At 30.5% G+C, this 15215-nt stretch overlaps 1 protein-coding gene across 2 annotated transcripts in view; it reads right to left on the reverse strand.

The window, feature by feature from the left end:
* The window catches only part of LOC108742100 (glucose transporter type 1), a 140855-nt gene that overhangs the window by 8962 nt on the left and 116678 nt on the right, over window positions 1-15215 (reverse strand). For both annotated transcript variants that reach the window (XR_001938614.1, XR_001938615.1), the window contains exon 10: window positions 9300-9383. The gene's annotated coding sequence lies outside the window, so the exon portion shown is untranslated. The remainder of the gene's footprint in view (window positions 1-9299; window positions 9384-15215) is intronic.

Consider the following 15215-nt stretch of genomic DNA (forward strand, 5'->3'; position numbering starts at 1 on the left):
CGGTTTGCATTAAAACAAATTTGATTGTTACAACGCGAAGAATACGTAGAAGTGTTACACATAGCATGTTTTCCCAATTGGGATATAAGAACATAATGTTTGCAGGGATGCGCGAGTTTGATGAATCTGAAATGCTGGAATTAATTACCATTTTTAAAAATTAAATACATATAAAATTGTTGAATTCAAAAAGTGCAAAACATTCCGTATTTAAATCAGATCCTTAACCACCAGTGAAACGTCGAGATGACCGGACTTACAGCTTCGAATTTTCGAAACTGTAGGCCTGGCCATTTTGACGCTGTCACTGAGGGAGAAGGATAAATACGGAGTCGCGGTAAATTATATAAGCTAGCTATCCAGCCGCTCTTTCCGAAGTCCCGACCTCATACAATGAACTACCTAGGCGCCATCAGCAGTTCATCTGAGTGGAACAACTTACTCAAGAGACCGTATAAAGTACCTAAGCTTGGCTGCTAAGAGCGTGGTATATGTATTAACTCAACGGAAACAAATGGCGGTGAAAAGGTTTAACTGAAAAACATTTATTCACGCCTGCTATACGAAACATTAAACAAAATTTATGTTGGATAGGTGACAAATGTAAGTTGCAAGAAAATTGTAGAATAGTTTTTGGGAAAATGTTTGCAAATACTAATTTTACAGACTTTTTTAGTTTACCCTCCCAAAAAATATTTAAATTAATGAAAACAAGATTAAACCAATTTTGTTTTATATTAAATACATATTAACAAAAATCAGTAATACGCGTCCTCCGCACAACAAATACAATGAAAACATCAAATTTAAAAAGCCTACTAGATCTTCCAAAAAAACTCACCGCATCAAAATCCTGGGTACACAAAAAAGGATATCCTAATGGTAGATTCCCTACATTTCTGTTTAAACAGTACTTATAATTATTGGACACAAATTGTCCGATTTCCACGAAAACATTAATGTTAACGTAACACTACCGCACCGTAACCTACATATTATTATACTATTGTTTATTGTACAAAGACAACGAACACAGAGTTGCTATATCATCCAAATAGAAAAAGTGAGCATTCGGAGAGAGAAAGATGGGTAGTACGCTCGATTAATTAATAATCATAAATAAAATTCTTCATTTCAGACGAAAGCTCATTTTGTTTAATTTAAAAAATACCTTAACTTTTTTTGGAATGTCTAATTTCCTAGAAAGGATAGAATGTTCAATACCGTTCACTACTCTTGGAATTCATTACATACCCTAGAAATACACATAGATATGCAAATCTCTTTTTCCCTATAACATTAAACAGTACAGATAATAAATCTGCAAGTACGTTCTATTTGACAAGAAGTTACGTTTTATTTTTAACCGATAAAAAAAATTTTGAATTGATTTATGAATACAATGAGCAGAGTTGTTATACCGTGCAGATAGAGAGAGTGAGCATTCGGATAGAAGAAGGCAGGTAGTACGCTCGAATAATTAAACATTTGTCTATATAAAATTCATTATTTTACACGAAAGCTCATTGTATTTAATATAGAAAAATACCCCATGTTTTTCTGGAATAAAGTGTCCTAGAAATCCTCACCTGTCTCGGCATTCATTACATACCCTAGAAATACACTTAGATATGCAAATTTCACTTTCTCCATAACATTTAACAGTACAGATAAGAAAGCTGCAAGTACGTTTAATTTGACCAGAAATTACGTTTCATTGTTTAAAACAAATTATGAATTAGTTTACGAATTCAACGAGCATCAGAGTTGCTATACCGTGCAGGTAGAGAGAGCGAGCATTCGGATAGAAGAAGGCAGGTAGTACGCTCGAATAATTAAACATTTATATATATAAAATTATTTGTTTTAAACGAAAGCTCATTGTATTTAATATAGAAAAATACACCACGTTTTTCTAGAATAAAGTGTACTAGAAATGAAACATCTAAAATTCATTATTTTACACGAAAGCTCATTGTATTTAATATAGAAAAATACCCCATGTTTTTGGAGAATAAAAAGTGTCTTAGAAATGAAACAATTTTCAAAATCCTCACCTCTCTGCATTCATTACATACCTCACAAATACAATCAAATATGCAAATTCCTCTTCCTCTGTAACATTAAACAGTACAGATAAGAAAACTGCAATTACGTTTAATTTGACTAGAAATTACGTTTCATTTTTTAAAACAAATTATGAATTAGTTTGTGAATTCAACGAGCATCAGAGTTGTTACACCGTGCAGATAGAGAGAGCATTCGGAGAGAAGGAGGCAGGTAGTACGCTCGAATAATTAAACATTTATACATATAAAATTCATTGTTTTACACGAAAGCTCATTGTATTTAATATAGAAAAATACACCACGTTTTTCTAGAATAAAGTGTACTAGAAATGAAACAATTTTCAAAATCCTCACCGCTCTCTGCATTCATTACATACCCCACAAATACACCTAGATTTGCAAATTGCTTTCTCCATAACAGTAAACAGTACAGATAGGAAAACTGCAAGTACGTTTAATTTGACCAGAAATTACGTTTCATTATTTAAAACAAATTATAAATTAGTTTGTGAATTCAACGAGCATCAGAGTTGTTACACCGTGCAGATAGAGAGAGTGAGCATTCGGAGAGAAGGAGGCAGGTAGTACGCTCGAATAATTAAACATTTATACATATAAAATTCATTGTTTTACACGAAAGCTCATTGTATTTAATATAGAAAAGTACCCCATGTTTTCGGGAATAAAGTGTGCTAGAATTGAAATAATTTTCAAAATCCTCACCTCTCTCGGCATTTATTACATACCCCAGAAATACACCTAGATATGCAAATTTCTCTTTCTCAATAACATTAAATAGTAAGAAAGCTGCAAGTATGTTTAATATGACCAGAAATTACGTTTAATAAAAGCATTTATTATTTAGAAATTGTATTATTTGGATTTTAATTTTTATAGTTCGATTGATTAAAAAGGAAATCCGGGTATTCCGTATGGGTCACTAATTTTATTTTGTTAGTTACCCGAGAATTTAAAAAACAGTAGAAAATGCCAAATAATTATTGAATAAAAGTTCATAACTTAGGCCAAAAACTATATAATGTTATGTTGCTCTAGCAATTTAACGCAATAAAAATGTATAAGAGTTTTCAATCAAATTTCACAGGATATTTTTTAATGTATTACGATTACTTTATTATTATGTTGTTAAATTTTATCGTTTTTTTTCTATGATGGTATTGAGTTGATTGTTAAAAGTTATTTTCATGAAAGAAAGTTTTCTAACTTTCTATGTAAAATTTCCTGCATTTTGGGTGGTCTAAAATTATTATAACACAAACTATAGTAGATTTGTAAAAAAAATATAAATTAGCATCCTTAACTGTGGCTACATGAAAATAATATAATTGAAACATGAAAATTCTATGATCTACTTCAGTACAACCGAAAATATTGCTCATTTATAGTTTGTTTTAAATTGTCCCGGCGCCTCCACCAAAATTACAAGAAATTACGTTTTATTTTTTTACGATAAAAAAGCTTTTGGATTGATTTATGAATACAACGAGCATCAGAATTGTTATACCGTGCAGATAGAGAGAGTGAGCATTCGGATAGAAGAAGGCAGGTAGTACGCTCGAATAATTAAACTTTTATATATATAAAATTATTTGTTTTAAACGAAAGCTCATTGTATTTAATATAGAAAAATACCCCATGTTTTTCTGGAATAAAGTGTCCTAGAAACGAATCAATTTTCAAAATCCTCACCTCTCTCGACATTCATTACATACCCTACAAATACACCCAGATATGCAAATTTCTCTTTCTCCATAATACTAAACAGTACAGATAATAAAACTGCAAGTACGTTTACTTTGACCAGAAATTACGTTTCATTTTCTAACGATAAAACAAATTATTAATTAGTTTATGAATACAACGAGCATCAGAGTTGTTATACCGTGCAGGTAGAGAGAGTGAGCATTCGGATAGAAGAGGGCAGGTAGTACGCTCGAATAATTAAACATTTTTATATATAAAACTCATTATTTTACACGAAAGCTCATTTAATTTAATATAGAAAAATACCCCATGTTTTTCTGGAATAAAGTGTCCTAGAAACGAAACAACTTTTAAAATCCTCACCACTCACAGCATTCATTACATACCCCAGAAATACACCCAGATATGCAAATTTCTCTTTCTCCATAATACTAAACAGTACAGATAATAAAACTGCAAGTACGTTTACTTTGACCAGAAATTACGTTTGATTTTCTAACGATAAAACAAATTATTAATTAGTTTATGAATACAACGAGCATCAGAGTTGTTATACCGTGCAGGTAGAGAGAGTGAGCATTCGGATAGAAGAGGGCAGGTAGTACGCTCGAATAATTAAACATTTTTATATATAAAACTCATTATTTTACACGAAAGCTCATTGTATTTAAAATAGAAAAATACCCCATGTATTTTCTGGAATAAAGTGTCCTAGAAATAAAACAACTTTTAAAATCCTCACCACTCACAGCATTCATTACATACCCCAGAAATACACCCAGATATGCAAATTTCTCTTTCTCCAAAACATTAAACAGTACATATAAAAAAAACTACAAGAACGTTTAATTTGACCAGAAATTACGTTTCATTTTTAAAACAAATTATTAATTAGTTTACGAATTCAACGATCATCAGTGTTGTTATACCGTCGTGATAGAGAGAGTGAGCATTCGGTTAGAAGAAGGCAGGTAGTACGCTCGAATAATCAAACATTTTTATATATAAAACTCATTATTTTACACGAAAGCTCATTGTATTTAAAATAGAAAAATACCCCATGTATTTTCTGGAATAAAGTGTCCTAGAAACGAATCAATTTTCAAAATCCTCACTTCTCTCGGCATTCATTACATACCCCAGAAAAACACCCAGATATGCAAATTTCTCTTTCCTCGTTACATTAAACAATACAGATAAGAAAACTGCAAGAACATTTAATTTGACCAGAAATTACGTTTCATTTTGTAAAATAAACTATGAATTTAGAGAACATCAGAGTTGTTATGCCGTGCAGATAGAAGAAGAACAACGTCCTGAAAACGATTTTTGCTTCACTTTACATCAAAGCAAATTTCATTGTTAAAACTCGAAAAATAGGTAGAAATGTTAAGCATAGAAAAGCGCAACTGAAATTTTGACTTGCTAAACAATTACTTCGAAAGATGTTGAAGGTGATGTGTAGTGTGTTGTGCGAAAACACAACTTTTTATACAAAAACAATTCTAATTTTCACTATGCAGGAAAACGTGCTTCAGTTATTAAGAAACTTCTTATCTTCTTCGTCAAAGGGTACATTATAAATCATCAAGAAGACAGGCAGTATAAAATATGAAAACCCCGCATGTCACCAGCTCTCACTTTAAAAGAGCGAACTGTAGTTCTTTGACTACACGAAATCTAACAAACAATTTTTATTGCTTATAAACAATGTGACAGACATAATTTTCCAATTTAAAATTATTCTTTATATATTAAGTTTTAAAGTTGTTTTGATAATAAATATTAATTTTAAATTGCGTATGCCTTCTAGTATCTAAGTGTTAATCAAAAACATACACACCACGGTAATATAGGTAACTTCGGCTGACTACATTAGCAATAAATAAATTATCTTTGAAAAAACTCTCTATCTAACCGATAAGCAAACGCCTAAAATAGAGTAATTATGATTTTTGTAAAAAAAGGCAAGACACCTTAGTAGCCAGGATTCACTCTTACCAGTTAAACTTCGACTACCTACGTACTTCTAACTACTTACGAACGTAGCTGAAATAGGTACGCACTCGAAGAACAACTGATAGAGAGAACCCTAAACTACCCAGATGCTAGTAATATAGGCACGCCGCCAGCATACCCCAAAGCCACTTCGTCCCGTGTAGTATACCTATGGCCACTCGGCATACGTAGAGTACAATAGCTTTGGAATACACCGTATTACTATTAGTGTAACCAACTAGTCGTTCCTTTATACCTCTCTCGCGGATAATAAGTGTCACGAGCGTTAAGTTTTCAAACACTTTTATCCTTTCTATTATAAGAAATTTTAAACTTTTAATCCTGTAGATATTAATCTAATGGCAAATTGAAGTAATTTGTAGAATAATTTTTACCTACCACACGTAAAACTTTAAAAGGTAATGATTTTTAACAAATTTCCGTTACTCAAATCAAATAATAAATTTTAATGAGCCTATATAATAACCTAAACATGTTAAAATAGAATTTGTTATACAAATAACAATTTGTAAAATAAATACCATTTGAGCCAAAACTATTGTCCTAAAAAAATCAAAATAAAACTACTTGTACTATTTGTGTGTAATTAATAAAACCAAAATTCTTTTACGTAATTCACGAAAGTTCGTAAAGATCATTTGTAAAAGTATATTTTGTCCTAATAAAAGAAATTATTAATTAAAACCATTGTGTGATTCAGTGTTCACAATTGTAATCATACAACATCTAGTACTTGGGTGTTTGGATTCAGTCTTTGCTAACAAATTGAGGCATTCCTAATATAATAATTAAGGAGCACCCTTATTATTTAAAACAAAACAAACACTAAATTTAACGATGACGATCATGCAAGGTAATGATCAAAACGAATGATAACTCTTATTCCAATAACTCACCATTTATACTCCACTCTACTAGTAATCCTAATCCTAAGTAAATCGTTTGTTCCCATCACTGTTCAAATTCACATTGATGATTGCACAACACGATATCGGATAAGTTTTTTTTACTAATCCACGAAAACTAACGCATTAATTCAATTAATTAATAACATCAGATACTACCCATTAACATGGCGCCGAATTAATAATAACAGTAAATTGTAATATTAATTTCTATTGTTCGTGTTAGATCGGACCTGGACACCGAAGTATTTTTATTTTGCAGGAAATGTATCAATTTCCATCTCTTTCTTATTCTCATTATATCTATCTCGTTCATTCATTCGTGACGAAGCAAGCCGTTTTGATAATGACGAATTCGCTTTTATCAAAGTCATGAAAAAACACAGACAAGTATAGATCGCCTTGAACGAACAAAAACACGTTTTCGTAATAAATAACGATACCAAAAAATAAAAAGATGTACCAAGGAGTCAATATATCAGGTTTCAGTAAAATGAGTTCGGTTTTTCGACCTGTTAAACAATTACTTTGAAAGATGTTAAAGGTGAATGTAATACACAAAAATGTAGAGAATAACGTCCTGGAAATTGTTTCTGACTGCAGTGCAAATTATAGCAAATTTCATTGTTAAAACGCGAAAAATACGTAGAAATGTTAAACATAGAAAAGCGCAACTGAATTTTCGATGTGTTAAACAACTATTTAGAAAGATGTTAAGGGTGAATGTAATGCATAAAAATGTGGGGAATAACGTCCTGGAAATGGTTTTTGACTGCAGTGCATATTAAAGCAAATTTCATTGATAAAACGCGAAAAATACGTAGAAATGTTAAACATAGAAAAGCGTAACTGAATTTTCGATGTGTTAAACAACTATTTAGAAAGATGTTAAGGGTGAATGTAATGCATAAAAATGTGGGGAATAACGTCCTAGAAATGGTTTTTGACTCCAGTGCATATTAAAACAAATTTCACTGTTAAAACGCGAAAAATACGTAGAAATGTTAAACATAGAAAAGCGCAACTAAATTTTCGATCTGTTAAACAATTATTTAGAAAGATGTTAAGGGTGAATGTAATGCATAAAAATGTGGGGAATAACGTCCTGGAAATGGTTTTTGACTCCAGTGCATATTAAAGCAAATTTCATTGTTAAAACGCGAAAAATACGTAGAAATGTTAAACATAGAAAAGCGCAACTGAATTTTCGATGTGTTAAACAACTATTTAGAAAGATGTTAAGGGTGAATGTAATGCATAAAAATGTGGGGAATAACGTCCTGGAAATGGTTTTTGACTGCAGTGCATATTAAAGCAAATTTCATTGTTAAAACGCGAAAAATACGTAGAAATGTTAAACATAGAAAAGCGCAACTGAATTTTCGATGTGTTAAACAATTATTTAGAAAGATGTTAAGGGTGAATGTAATGCATAAAAATGTGGGGAATAACGTCCTGGAAATGGTTTTTGACTGCAGTGCATATTAAAGCAAATTTCATTGTTAAAACGCGAAAAATACGTAGAAATGTTAAACATAGAAAAGCGCAACTGAATTTTCGATGTGTTAAACAATTATTTAGAAAGATGTTAAGGGTGAATGTAATGCATAAAAATGTGGGGAATAACGTCCTGGAAATGGTTTTTGACTGCAGTGCATATTAAAGCAAATTTCATTGTTAAAACGCGAAAAATACGTAGAAATGTTAAACATAGAAAAGCGCAACTGAATTTTCGATGTGTTAAACAATTATTTAGAAAGATGTTAAGGGTGAATGTAATGCATAAAAATGTGGGGAATAACGTCCTGGAAATGGTTTTTGACTGCAGTGCATATTAAAGCAAATTTCATTGTTAAAACGCGAAAAATACGTAGAAATGTTAAACATAGAAAAGCGCAACTGAATTTTCGATGTGTTAAACAATTATTTAGAAAGATGTTAAGGGTGAATGTAATGCATAAAAATGTGGGGAATAACGTCCTGGAAATGGTTTTTGACTGCAGTGCATATTAAAGCAAATTTCATTGGTAAAACGCGAAAAATACGTAGAAATGTTAAACATAGAAAAGCGCAACTGAATTTTTTTCGATCTGTTGAATTTGTTTATTACCATTTCAGGCTTTAACTACTCAATCGATAGTCATGAAATTTTGTACACACATTGTCAGGACTACACAAAAGGACATAGGGTACCTTTTATCCAGAAGAAGAACTATTCCCGAGAGGGAGAGAAGATTTTCTTTTCATCTTGATAAATATGGAGAATACTATCATTGTAGGCAAAGTGTATGTTTAACTTATAAAATTAGAAACTTTAATTTTATCCTGATTATCCTGGTCAGAATAAATTTATCAAATTATTGTGTGTTCGATTATTTTTGACACGTATTTAGGACATCAAGCTTGTCATGAACAAGGCATTAAATAATTGGATAAATTTTTAAACTATCTTCAAAACATTGATCAAGGTTTAGGTTCGCAAAAAGCTTTAATTGTTTCAATGGTCAAATGAAGTGAGGGAGGAATTATATTAAAACCACATAATAAATAATACAATAGATGAATAATTAAATACACTCACCGTTAGATGAAGACTCTATCCCTAACACAAAGTCCAGTCGTTCCATTGAATTTCCAGGACCTCGTGAAGGAACACCAAACCTCACTGCAATAGAATTTGATATTAATTTCCACAACTTTCGTAGTATTTTTGTCTGTCTCCACAAATTCCAGTGAAACACAGATGATAATTTTTAGAAGATTAATAGCTGTTGTTGCGTTTTATTAATTTATAGTGTTCACATAATTAATATTAAACAAACTCACCGTATGAACTTTACACAAAACAGATCACATTATAATTAATAATAGTGCGTATGTTTTATTAGTTAAGTCTTGACGGAACTGTAAACATTTTGGCAGAAGATCGTCGAATATCGGCGAAAACCCGACGATTTCCGCGTGATCGCAGGCGCACATTCTCGTCCTCTTCCAAGGACTAATAAGCTATTGTGAAAATGTGACCGTAAATCGTATAATAAGAGACTGCTAGCGACATCGTGGACATAATTACAGAACAAAGTTAAAAATGTAAATAAAATCTATAGTAATATAAAGTTCTCGTTGTAGATTTACAATAAACAATAGACTTTTTATTTTGTTTTTCAGGAAATTACATAAAGAAAGGGACTCATTGATTGATGAAAACTATTTATATTAATGTGAAAATTCATTTTTACTTTTTTATCCACTATAAATTTATATTCGTTGTGATTACAGTATTAGAGCAAGATCCCAAAGTCGACAGACATTACTCAAAAAGGATGGAATAATATTTAACAGACTATTGTATTGTTAAAAATTAATAAGTAATCAACACTGCCAGGGGTAATTTCTGTCAGGCGCTTCAGTTTTCAGAAAAGGGATCGTAATTTTATTTGCAGACTGAGTTTTCACGTTTTTAAATATGATACTCACGGAACTGTTTCAATACTTTTTGTAACCATCCAGACCAATTGTAGGGGCTAAACATCCTCAGACACAATTAAAATGTCTTATACTCACAGCGACATATTAATTAAGTCGGGGGGATGTTTGGCCAACTGTTTGACTCCTACAATTGAAGACTCAGTCTGTAAGCAAAATTACGATCTTCTTGCGAACTTTAAAGCGTCTGGCAGAAATTAATGCCGATAGAAAGTGTTGGGCGATGACGATTATTAACTTTTAACAATATTCTGTGAAACATTACGTAAAAATCAGCACTCAGAATTTAAGAAAAGCTGCAGTTGGGACGACCACAATTGGCGAAGTTCGCAACAAATTATGTTGTTTGTAAAAAAGATTTCTTTTTAGAATTTTTGTGAGCAGCGACACATTTTACTTTTGTACTGCTTAGAAAATAGGATGACAAATTCTAGTAGAGAATTAAATAGAGTTTGATGGTTTAAGATTAACAGTATACCTATTAATAATTGAAGGAATTTAAAATTAAATATGCTTGAGTGATGTGCTTTATGATATCGTTTCAGTTTTTCGAACGGTGGAATAAAAGAAAAATATGCTTGAGTTGAGATAGAATTTTATTGCGTTCAAGAAACCTTACATGTTTCGTAATTTTTCCATAATAATTTAACACTATTGTATTGTATTAGATCCAACAAGTTGCATTCGCACATTATCTTTATACACACATCCACTCTGTATACAAATACTAAATGATCTAACTTAGGTATTCCATTTGTTTTTTTTTTTTATTATTTTTCGATTTTTCGCAGATACTAAAACCGCCTTAGAGAGAGGAACGTAATCCGTACTCTGAATAATTTTGAATAATTTCGATATTCTAAAAAATCAATTAATAAGTAAGTACATTTTATACGACAACAGACAGAGCACGACTGCAAAGTCATAAAAACAAATAATTATAATTTTATTTGAATAAAACATGCGCTCATTTTTCTAATATATAATAATATGATTATTTATATCTCTATATGCAACAATATTTACATTTAGAATCATCTTGTTCCACAGAGAATGCCCTGTTGGTAATTATTTACTAGCAACAACCGTTTATATTAGGCCAGTTGACTGTCTTTTTTTTTTTTAAAAACTTAATGTGCAATAATCTTTCAATTTTAATCGTATCAATTTGCGATTATGATAAAATAGTAACATTTTGTTTTTTACAATCCCAATTTGAAAAACTATTTTGAGAACGAACAGAAAGGGGAAATTTCCCAAACAACATCCGGATACTATATTTTTTGTAATAACACAATGTTTTTCTCATTCCTGTAGTTGTTCATTTGATTTATACTGTCGTTTGATATCATACTATTAGTAATGAGCAAAACAAGACCAAGGTCAAGGCTGTCAAGGTTGAACAAAGAACAGAACTCCAAGGATATCTTTGAGGATCCCTTTTTCCAAAAAGTGGTAAAATTTCTTTTTTATATATTTAGTATTAAAATCTACTAAAGCAAACTGAAAATTTCAAATAGTAAAAACGTTTTATTCCATGAAAAGAATATATTAAGATTGTTTCAAACAGTTTAATTCATAAATTCATCGGAAGAAATAATTTTTCGTTTAATTTACGTATTTGTTCTTAGTCTTGTTAATATTAAAATAGCCTTGGTCTTCTGCATTTTCGCAAAACCAAAACCAAGACTGCAAAAGCAAGACCAATTTTGCTCATAACTACATAGGATAAAAACGAATATATAATAAATTGATATCCTTAAGTAAATAACAAATTCTGCAACAAATTTTTTAAAATGAAAATAGTATTTATTGTATTCTGTGTATCATACTGTAAAGGTAAAGTTGTTGTAGATAATAATTAATTTTGTCTGATAAATGTGTAGAAAAGTTGCTCAAAAGTATTTGTAGTAACTACAAAAACAATTAATTGTTTCTTCAAGCATTGGATTTTGCAGATTTGAGCATTTATTATTTATTTATTTAAAATTAATCGGCACAGAAGTCTTTAAATATGTATCTAAAGTTGATAAAGAACTCAAAATAGGATTAAAGGTAGCAAATCGCTACTTCTATTACGTCTTAAAATGATATTCATTCGATACCTTAATCGTAATTTGGGGTCAAATTTGCCCCGGCCATCAAAATTTTTAAATATTTTAATAACCCCTCTCGAAGAGATTCAGGTTTTTTTTTTTTTAATTTTTAAACGCCTTCACAAGTTATTGTATAATTTTTGGAAAACGTGTAAGTAATAATTTATTTTGAAATGTTTACCAATAGGGCACCTTTGAATATTTACTATCTAATCAGTATCTTGCTATACCGTTGTTCGTATTTAATTTTTATTTTAAACTCTAATAGTGCAGTTTATTATTATACTTGGTAAATTTTAAATCAGCAGTAACTTTTGAGGTCAGTGAACCTTATTAAATGCAATTGGGTCTGTCGATGAATAATGAAATGGAAAGCTATGAATATGTATTTATAATTATTGATAAAGTTTAATAAACGCTGTGGTATTGAACAACTTGCACTTGCATCATCGTGTTTTTCTGTGTAATATTTTATGTTCTATGCGAAACAAAGTCACTTACTATACATTAAAGTGAATTAATTTTTGAATTAACTTTTGCAGATAACCTTCAATTAATGAAAAAAAAAAATGTTACTGCTGTCACGCCCTCGTCGGGGACCGAACCCGGGAGGTGATAGTTGTAACAACGTAAGCTTTTATATTTGTAGTGATAAAAATTGATTCAAAAATTAATTCAGTTTAATGTATTGAAATTAACTCTACAAAAAATGTTCTGTCTCATTGTTAAAAATAACTTACTATTTACCTTTCTTTTTAATTGACATCCGTTTAAAATACGCTCAACAAAAAGTAACATACACTATATTTACAAACGTAACATTACAAATACTCAACTTGATGCCAAAAATCTATTTACAGAAATTTTCTAGGATAGATTAATTTCGATAAAGATCGTATTTACACAAACAACCTTCGTCCTATGCTTCCTACAGATTTACTCGTATGGAACCTTTAATAAGTCATTTTAAACCAAGAGCAGGCGACAGGTGGGGTTCTTCGATTGTACAGTGCATGTTAATTTGGGGGTTGATAATTTAACCCTTGATAAGAAACATATGAAGGTTCATCACCGATGAATTCTATTTTTAGAAAAAAATGTGCTTTTCCATGACATTATATTGAATGCCTTTGTGATTCAAGATGATGAAAGGTGATTTAAGGTTTAGTACTTAATTCTGCAACAGCCCAATGGGCTCGAACGAAAGAGTATCCCGTAGGAAGAATTTCCATTGAAATTCAATGGGAATCAATGGAAAATTTGTAAATTCCATTCAGAACCATTTGGCATAAATGGAAAAATAATTGTTTGCATTTACAATCATTCCATTAATATTTGCATAGGAAAAATTTCCATTGTTTTTCAATGGGAACCAATGCAAAATTTATAAATTCTATTTAAAACCATTAAATATACATGGAAAAACAATTGGGTACCTAAAAATAGAGAAGATCTGGTTTGAGATGATTAAAACTTAATAAAAAAATGAAGAAAAACATACTGAAGTTGTAAAAATAATAAACAGGACATTATTTGGAATAATCATTGTCATGTAATTCATATTTTTTTTTCGTCATTTTTTATATTGATTAAAAAGAATGTCATTTAATTATCACTAACAATAATTAAAGGTAAAAAGTAAAGAATTGACACTAGGATTTTCATTGGATTCAGGAATGGAAGTTCCAATGGAACGCACTTATTTCGGGAATGGGATTTCCACTAGAATTCTAGTGGAAATTCCATTGATCCCATTGGCAATTCTCCATTTACTACCATTAATTATTTTGGTGGTAATTAAAGGGCATTTTTTAATGGAAATTTTTCCTACGGGATGCCAATGAAAAAGAAGGAAGCTTTAGTTATAAAATTACTGTGAAAGAATTGGCAAGCATCTTTCATTGGCATAAAGGCGGGAGTTCTTCAGATAGTTCAAGATCGCAGCTAGTTTTCCCACTTATATGCCAAAGAAAAGTGCATGTTAATTTTTTAATAATCTTTTTATGTTTCTTATCAAGGTATAAATTATCAACCCCTACAAAGGCATGCGGTATAAAATCGGAAAACTCCAGCTGTCGCTAGCACATGGTCTATATACATTTTTGTTTAATGTTTAAATAATGACGAAACCGTTTTCCATTTTTGATAAACAATGAAATATAGTTAGTAAGTACCTATAAAATTCTCGCATTTATCATATTATTTACAATGTTTTTGCAATGAATGCAAGAAAGAGGATTTTGAAAGAATTTTATCTTCTTTAGCAGCTATATAAATTAAGTCAGTTGAATATCAGGTTTTTACCATGGAATTCTAAGCAGGGTGGATTCTTTTCGGTGAAAAATGTCTATTCTAAATTCTTTACTTGATTATTCAGACAGTCAAAGATATTTTGTCGAAAAATTTACTGACCAAAATCAAATTTTTTGAGGTTGTGGCGAAATTCAGAAAATTTTTCATCAACAGATCATAATTTATTAACAAATTTATATCAATTAATTATTGTAGTCCTTTATTCTAATTTGACTTACTCATTGAATTCCTAATATCAAAAATTCTATGCAGAATTTTAGTTAATTTCACATAGTAAAAGAAATAGAAGACTTGCCCAAGATCAAAAGAAAATTGTTTAAATTTTTTGTTTGGGAACATTTCTGAAAAATGATCCTGACTCAAAACTAGAGTAGATAGCTCTTAAATCCAACTACAGAAATCCTAAGATCCTTTTGGAAATTGATTACATTGTACGGCGCCAAATTTGATGTAAATCTAAAGGAATAACAAGTAGGCGCTAACTCAGAGCTAAAAGTTATGAATAGAACTATTTATTCTGGTTTTTGAGTAGAACCTGGGGCTCCTCTAAATCCTTTTAGTAATGTTTATGTAGGTAACAATCCTATTTCCAACATTTTTTG

This window comes from Agrilus planipennis, unplaced genomic scaffold, assembly GCF_000699045.2.
Source record: "Agrilus planipennis isolate EAB-ADULT unplaced genomic scaffold, Apla_2.0 scaffold304, whole genome shotgun sequence".
Classification (NCBI taxonomy): Eukaryota; Metazoa; Arthropoda; class Insecta; order Coleoptera; family Buprestidae; genus Agrilus; species Agrilus planipennis.